Source organism: Natator depressus, chromosome 27 (assembly GCF_965152275.1).
Source record: "Natator depressus isolate rNatDep1 chromosome 27, rNatDep2.hap1, whole genome shotgun sequence".
NCBI lineage: Eukaryota > Metazoa > Chordata > Testudines > Cheloniidae > Natator > Natator depressus.
The window spans coordinates 2,097,340-2,106,190 of record NC_134260.1 but is presented as its reverse complement, the minus strand read 5'-3'; positions in this window follow the sequence as shown (position 1 = coordinate 2,106,190).

Below are 8,851 nucleotides of genomic sequence, written 5' to 3'. Positions count from 1 at the left end.
GAAAGAGTTTTGGGACAAGGGCGGCGGGAGTGAGGGGAGTCGGTGCTCCGCCTGCATGGCTACGAGCGCCTGGATCGAGTCCGCTTGGTGCTCCATTATGCTTATCCGCCGATCCGTGCTTTGCTGCCGGAGCACCGCGCTTTTGTGCCGGCGTGCCGCATTCTGCTGGCGGATCCTCCTTTCACTGTCCCGCGACTCCGGGACTTTTCAATTTTCATGACTTGAATGCTGCATTACTTCAAGCAACATGTCTTCCTTGCTTCTACGTGGCCTCTTTCTGATTCTTTGGAGTCTTTCGGCTGGTGATAACACGGAGGGCTGAGATCTCAAGGTTGCGTCTGTAAAGGCAAAAGGCAACACTTGACAGAGGCAGCATTGTTCACACCAGACAGAGCAATGATTCCCCCGTACTTAAGGGCAAGCACAGTCTACACAATAGCATAATTTGCCCATCCCAAAGCGAGCGCACACAACCCACGGGAGCCCCCAAATGGTGAGTAAGCACAGGGGCAAGTGTGACGGACTGTTTCACGGCTGTACTGCCCTCTGGGTTTCTGTGCCTTGGGGAGAGCCCCTACACTGAACACGGTCCCCACATTTTCCACAGGAGTCTGTCCTGGAAGAGATCTCGCTGCTGAGGGTGACCTGGGAAGCAAGGGAGGGTCTTCTACTGCAATGCGGCTTCCGCCCGGGCCCATCTGCAGCTTGCCTGTGTGCAGCAATGGTCCCCCCGCTCCCCCCGGCACGGTGGCGTGGACAAGTTAGCCTGACTGGGACAGGAACACGGTGGCTCTCCCGAGAAATCTGCACAAGCACATTGCCCAAGTGCTGGCTGAGACCTTTGAGGAGATCACTGAGGCCGATTACCGCGATGTGAGAGAGCACGTCAACGCCCTATTCCGCATCTAGGCATGCATGCAGCCCGAACCCTCCTCGCCCCAAGAGCCCACACCGAATAACTTCCTTCCCAAAATAAAAGCCGCTTACCAGGAACCTCCTCTGGTGTTTGTCCTTCCCCAAGCACCGGCCGCCGCGACTGGCTACCCTCCTCCGGGCTTGAGAACAGCTCCTGGCTGCGTGCATCTAGGGATGCCGGGGTGTCTTCCTCCGCCTCAGCACCCTCGCTCCCGCTTTGCTGCTCCTCCTCCTCCTCCTGCCTTGTTGAACTGGGCTCTGAAGAGTCCAGGGTGGTCCCCGGAGTGGAAGTGGGGTCGGCCTCAAGTATCGCGTCCAGCTCTTTGTAGAAACGGCAGGTCGCGGGGCAGCACCGGAGCGGCTGTTTGCCTCGCGGGCTTTGCGGTAGGGATTCCGCAGCTCCTTCACTTTAACCCTGCACTGCAGAGTGTCCCGGTCATGGCCCCTTTCCAGCATGGCCCTTGACATCTGCTCAAAGTTATCGTAATTCCTACGGCTGGAGCGCAGCTGGGACTGGACAGCTTCCTCCCCCCAAACACTGATGAGGTCCAGCACCTCGCCGTGGCTCCATACTGGGGCTCGCCTGGCCCGTGGAGGCACGGTCACCTGGACAGATGCGCAGAGAGCACTCCACGCCTGGCTGAGCAAACAGGAAGGGGATTTTCAAAATTCCCAGAGAATTTAAAGGGCGGGTCTGACGGGTGGTCACCTGAGGCCAGGGCAGTAGAGTTCAAAGTGATGACCAGAGTGGCTAGCACAGGCATTGTGGGACACTTCTGGAGGCCGATCAGAGCGCACTATAGGACCAGGGCGTCCACACTGGCGCCGTGGCGCTCCAGCGGGGGAGCACAAAACGCTATTCCACTCACCGAGGTGGCGTACGAGCAGCGCTGTAGCTGTGGAGACAGAGCGCTCTACGTGCCTTGCCAGTGTGGACGGGGAGTGAGCTAGTGCGCCCGGGGCTCCTTTAATGCGCTGTAACTCGCAAGTGGAGCCAAGCCCTTACATTTCACACTGATGCTGGGCTGTAGTTAAGGGCTCCACCTGGGAGCTTGCACCCCCTGTATGAAACTCGGGGGGGGGCTCCTGCCCTCCCCTGCCCCCCCTAATTGGCACCCTTGAGCCACTGGTGAAGTGGCACCATGGGGCAGTGAATGGGAAGACTGCCTAAGGCTGCTGGTAAGGAAAGACTTTGGTACCCCAGAAGGGGGAAATGCACAGCGACCTGGCTGGAGGGAGGAGACCCGAAGAGGGAGCACCCTGAGGTGCAGAGAGAGCGCAAGTGAGGGGAAGGAGGCCATGCAGAAATCAGCAGAAGGGGGCCTCAGACCTCGAAAGAGCTGATTCCCCACAGTGGCCAGGAGGAAGTGAATGGACCCTGTGAGAGGTGCCTAATGTATGGCCCCAGAGTGACTGGTCCCGAAAGCTCGGGTCCTGCTACATACAGACACCCCAAGAATTACATGAAGGCCATTTGGGAACTGGGAACATGAAGGTCCTGGCCAGGAGTTGTGCAGGGACCAGGGACTGACATTCAAATAGAGGGGTCCTTGTGGCACCTTAGAGACTAACAAATTATTTTGGCATAACCTTTCGTGGGCTAAAACCCACTTCATCAGATGCATGGAGTGGAGAATACAGTAGGAAGATAGATAGATACAGAGAGCATGAAAACATGAACATGAAAAGATGGGGGTTGCCTTACCACTCTAACGAGACAAATCAATTACAGTGGGCTATTATCAGTTATTTGTTAGTCTCTAAGGTGCCACAAGGACTCCTCGTTGTTTTTGCTGATACAGACTAACACGGCTGCCCCTCTGAAACTTGTCAAACAGAGGGAATGGCAAAGCGATCGCAGCACATACCTGAGCGTGCTCCTCTGCATCCTTCCGAGTGGCCAGCGGCCCCAGGGCAGCAAATTCACATAGACTATTGGAGCCGGACCACGTATGGGACAGATGCTCATTCTAGCTGGCCTGGAGTTTCCGGCACAGCCGGTGGGAGTGTTCAGATGTCCTATCGGCTCCTTCCCATCCTGCACCAAATGGATCAGTGGAAAGATTTCATCAGATGTTCAAGCAAGTGATTCGTGACCCCAGGTGAAAGCAGCTCACAGCACAAGATTGTGAATTTCCTATTGGCCCCTAGGTACGTAGCCTGTGCGACTACAAATCGGACACCAGCAATGCTGTTTGTGGGACATAACTGAAGGTCTTACTTGGAGCTGTTAAAGCCTGATCTAAAAACCAGGCCACACATGGTCTGACCCAGCTGTGCAGTTTTCACATGGGAGAAAAGATCTCGGTAGGAAGTGATTGAGATAATTCACGGAAACACGGACACATCACAGACAGGTCCTGTGTGGGCGCAGCACCAAGACCATGGAGAAGACTCCATGGCTTACCCCAGCTTTTGAGCAGACGTTCAGCAGGATGTTCCAAACTGTGGAAAATACCCAGGTGACAACACAGCCCCAGGCAGTCATTGGTGATAGCAGCGTGAGCCTCAAGGCCCTGCTTCTGCTACAAGTCATTTGCCACAACGGAGCAGGGAGATGCTGTGGAGACACTGCTCCGGATTCTGTAGTAACGCCCACAAGTCCCCCGCCTCTCAGACTGAACCTGGAGCACCTATGTATTTCATTGGAGCCATTCTGATAGTGATATGTTCCTAATTGGTTTTTATGTCTGTAGCACTGCCTGAGCACCCCTCCCGGCCAGAGGTCTCCTTGCAGCACCCACCCTCTTGAGGGCCCCTAATGAGCTCTACACAGTCTCTCTTATGAATAGTCTTACCTTCCAGCTGATGAGGTTTTGGTGGCTTAGTGGTTTAGGTGCATCCCCCAAAACCTGTGGCTTTGAGTCTCACTTGATCCTACATGGCGAGGCCACCCCCAGTTCACCCAGCCGCAAAATGGGGCTAGGGCATGCGTGGGGTTAGGGCAGTCAAAGGCAGTTGGCTATGATGCTGGCCCTGGTGCACCGCTGGCTATGAACCTGTGTCAGCGCAATGAGCCACTGGCTCGGGGAGCTTTGACACTCCTCTTGGGGCAGGTTTAACGACCACAGACTGTTCCACGTGGCCCTGGCTCAAAAGTGCCATTCACCATTGCAGCCCCAGGCAGTGCTCGCACTCACTCCTCTCTGGCTCCTTGGGCTGCCCTTATGGAGCTCTGCTCCTGCCAGCATCTGTTCTCCCCAGGGGCACCGCTCCTCGCCCTTCTAGCTGGAGCTCTAGCTTCCCGGAACTGGGTCTTCTGGCCCCCTCTACTCTTAAAGGGACACATACCCCCTTACAATGTCCCTTGAGGGGAAGGATGGTGTAGCGTATCGAAATAGGGTAGCATCACTTTAAATAATCTTCTCTTGCAGAAGCCAACAGATCCTAAGGAGCAGCAATGACCTCTGTAGCCAGGCCTTGTGTGTCTGCATGTAGTTAGCAAACCTGGCTGTGTCCTTGGGGTCTCCACATACTCCTGTGCTGGTGGAGAGCAGAGACCCAGCGCTCCTACTCAGGCCTTTCAAACCTTCCCACCCTGGGGCTTCCATCCTCTACGTTTCAGGCTAGGGATGCTGGGGCCTGGGCACACACTGCTCTACTGTAGGTAATGGACGTAACCCTCGTTCCCGCTCTGCAGGCTTGGATTTACAGAGCCAAAATGGAGGGCCCGATTCAAGCCAGCTCTTCCAGTGCTCAGCAGCAGGATCTCTGGAGATCTGGCCCTTTGCCACAACTGCGTCTCCCTGAAGCCAAAATATTCAATCATGGACACACAAGATTTAGACTGCACACTTCCTGGGGCAGGGCCTGTCTTTGTGTTCTGCGATTGTACAGGGCCTAGCCCAAGGCGGTCTCGGTGCATGATAGGGCGCCTGGACACTACTGTCATAAAAATAACAACTACTAATAAGAATTAAGAAAGTGGATTGAAATCTGACAGAGCTTTGCTCATTGCATGAGAGGAACAGTGCTGGAGACTATAGATAAACACTCACTACGCCAGGGGTTCTCAAACTGGGGGTCGGGTGTAACGAGGCTCGTTCTGGTGGGACCCAACGGAGAGTGCCAATTCAGGATAAACTGCTCAAAGCAGGGCAGTTACAGCCCAAGGCTGGGGTTTCTATGCACACCAAGGCAAACCAAACCAGCCAAACAGAGAAGACTTTGGTCTCACCCCACTGGCTAACCACAAGTCACACAAGCAATTCCCTTAGACTCTCCAGTTTCCCAGGTTTCAGAGTAGCAGCCGTGTTAGTCTGTATCCGCAAAAAGAACAGGAGTATTTGTGGCACCTTAGAGACTAACCAATTTATTTGAGCATAAGCTTTCGTGAGCTACAGCTCACTTCATCGGATGCACACGAAAGCTTATGCTCAAATAAATTGGTTAGTCTCTAAGGTGCCACAAGTCCTCCTGTTCTTTTTCCAGTTTCCCAGTATCACCACCAGGGCCACTCATTATGGGGACGAATGGTTATGAAAAGCAATACCCCAGTAAAAGAAAAAAGGTTCCCTCAATCCCAAAGGACCAAGCCCCAGACCCAGGTCAATATACAAGTTAGATCTTACACACAAATCACGCTGTGGCCAATCCTTTAGAATCTAAAATCTAAAGGTTTAGTCATAAAAAGAAAAAGATAGAGATGAGAGCTAGAATTGGTTAAATGGAAACAATGACACACAGTAATGGCAAAGTTCTTGGTTCAGGCTTGCAGCAGCGGTAGAATAAACTGCAGGTTCAAATCAAGTCTCTGGAGTAAATCCACAGCTGGGATGGGTCATTCAGTCCTTGGTTCAAAGCTTCAGGGTAGCAAAGTCCCTCCAGAGGCACGAAACAGGATTGAGGACGAGATGGAGGAGCTGCCGCAGCTCTTTATAGTCTCTTGCCATGTGGTCTTTCTTTCTTTGTTCCAAAGACAAGCTGTTCATCACATGGCCTGGAAACACCTCAGAGTTCTGTCCATAGGCAGGTCCCTGCACACCTGGCTGAGTCGCAAGGCGTGTCTGCCTTCTCCCAATGGGTCGGTTGTGTAGCTGATGGTCCTTAATGGGCCATCAAGCAGATTAGGCAGTGCTGAAACCAACTTGTCTGGGGTGTCACCCAGAAGCATAGCACAAGTTTGAACTACAGACAGTATAGAGCCAATACTTATAACTTTAAATACAACAAGGATACACGCATATAGACAGCATAATCATAACCAGAAAACCATAACCTTGTCTTAGACACCTTACTTGACCCCCTTTATACAAGATTTGGTGCCACTACAGGACCTTGGTTGCAACCATGTTCTATATGGTCCCAGTTCAAGTCAATAACATCACCTTGGGTTCTAGCCCACAAAAGCTTATGCCCAAACAAATTTGTTAGTCTCTAAGGTGCCACAAGGACTCCTCGTTGTTTTTGCTGATACAGACTAACACGACTACCCCTCTGAAACCTTTCCAATTATATCTCACAAGACCAATCTTGCATAACACATCTTAGTTATGCCATATTCATATCATAACAAGATCTCTATGAAGAATATGGGGTGTAGTGTCACAGGCGAAGTTCATTAGTGTGCACTGTACAGGTCTCTGTGCAGCGCAAGACAATACAGTTTGGGGTTTGCACCCAGAGGGGTGTGCACTTGAGTGCTGGGATTTCCCCAGCTGTATGGACTTCAGAGCTGGTGTCTTTCTGCAGCTGGGTGTGTCCCTGCCTGTGTGTCCTGGAGGAGGCTTGAGGGTCTGGCTCAGCAGGACAGCGTAAGGGAGCCAGGCAGGTGGAACAGGCGGGCTCAGTGGTACCCCAGTACATCAGGTGGCATCCCAGAGTGGGGATAACCTGCCACACTCTCCCCCAGGGCATTAGCCCTCGGGACACTGCTTGGGGCACATCAGTATCACTCCCCATTCCGCAGAAGGGGCAAGTGAGGCACAACGAGTGGAAGGGACTCGCCCTCAGCCACCCACCTGGTCTCTGACAGAACCGGGAATGGAACCCAGGAGCCCAATCCATTGCTGCCCTGCACTTTTTGTCATCATTTACGCCAGTGTAAAGTGGTTATCAAACACCACCAGAGTCAGGCATGGGGACAGTTTGCCTGCACTGTGCACTGGTGTGAATGACTGCATAAGGCGCAGGGCGATGGAGGGTCCGGCCTGGTGCCCAGCCCTGTGCTTTAACTGCAAGACCATTTAATATGCTCTGACAATTGGCCCGGAAGCCTGGGTCACTGCCCCCTTCTTCACAACAGGCCCTGGGATCTGCATGTTACATCTCATCTCAAAGCCAGCACCCCCAGACGACCCTGGGCTGCAGCAGGGGAAGACCCTGGGCAGCACCCCAAGAGACCCATGCAGGGTGTGCTGCCACCCATCCTGATAGTTCTAGGACTGCTGTGCCTTTTGGAGGGGCGACATGGTGGCACCGTTTGGTAATGGTGCATTGCGACGGGCTGGTATTTGACCTGACAATGCACTTAGATGCTGTTTTAGCAGGTGCTGTGGAAAAGCAAACCATGCCCTGGTGCAGGCAGAGGAAGTGAAAGTTCTTCCCAGGTGTGAATTCTTGGATTCTCACTCTGATGATGCGGCTAAGGCCTTGGTCACAGGAGGCCTCCTTGGGATAGGGGCTATCTCCCTAAGGGCATTTCAGACCAGCTGCTCAGTCTGTCTCTGACCCACAGGAGCCAATATGCAGGAGACAGTGCCCGGACTCATAGAATATCAAGGTTGGAAGGGCCCTCAGGAGGTCATCTAGTCCAACCCCCTGCTCAAAGCAGGACCAATCCCCAATTTTTGCCTAAAATGCCCTAAATGGCCCCCTCAAGGATTGAACTCACAACCTTGGGTTTAGCAGGCTAGTGCTCAAACCACTGAGCTATCCCTCCCCCCACACAGGGAGATGCTACTCTTTTGGTTCAGTCCATGCTAGTAAATAGCAGCCAGGTGGAGAGAGCTCCCCTTCCCACACACATTTTCTCAGGTCCAAGATTCCTTCCCCAGTCAGCGCTTCACCTTTGAGACGCTGTCAAAGAGCCAGAACCTCAAATTACAGCCTCAGAACGTAACCCCCTGAGACCACAGCACAGCCCATGGTCACTCACTGTTGTGACTCCATTCTCCCACGGCTTGCTCCGTCACGCTGCCGCAGCCGTTCACTGTGTTCAATCTGATCCAGATTGTAAACTTCCTGTACCAGGGACCTGTCCTTTGTCTGTGAAGTGACAGGATCACCTCCCACACTCTGCAATCCCTCCTTTGGCCTTGTCCACACTGGCTGTATAGTGCATCCTTACCTCTGCCCTGTGCTGCTGCTTAGGCACCAGACATTAGTGTACTAATATAGACTATCAGGGTTGGCAGGGACCTCAGGAGGTCATCGAGTCCAACACCCTGCTCAAAGCAGGACCAATCCCCAACTAAATCCTCCCAGCCAGGGCTTTGTCAAGCTGGGCCTTAAAAACCTCTAAGGATGGAGATTCCACCATCTCCCTAGGTAACCCATTCCAGTGCTTCACCACCCTCCTAGTGAAATAGTGTTTCCTAATATCCAACCTAGACCTCCCCCACTGCTACATGAGACCATTACTCCTCGTTCTGTCATCTGCCACCACTGAGAACAGCCGAGCTCCATCCCCTTCCGGTAATTGAAGGCTGCTACCAAATCCCCCCTCACTCTTCTCTTCTGCAGATTAAATAACCCCAGTTCCCGCAGCCTCTCCTCGTAAATCATGGGGCCACGCAAACACAAGCCACACACCAGCCACAGGGGCATTGTTTTGCATAGGCCCCTGCCACACTGGAATCTCTCCTCTCCACCCCGTATAATAAATCAGCCCAGAGCTCGCTTCCCAGCTTCACCCAAGAAAACAGCCACGAACTGCGGACGTCTGACGCGCTCCTGCAGGGGGCACTACTGCCCAAGGTTAGCGGCCCGCAGGCCA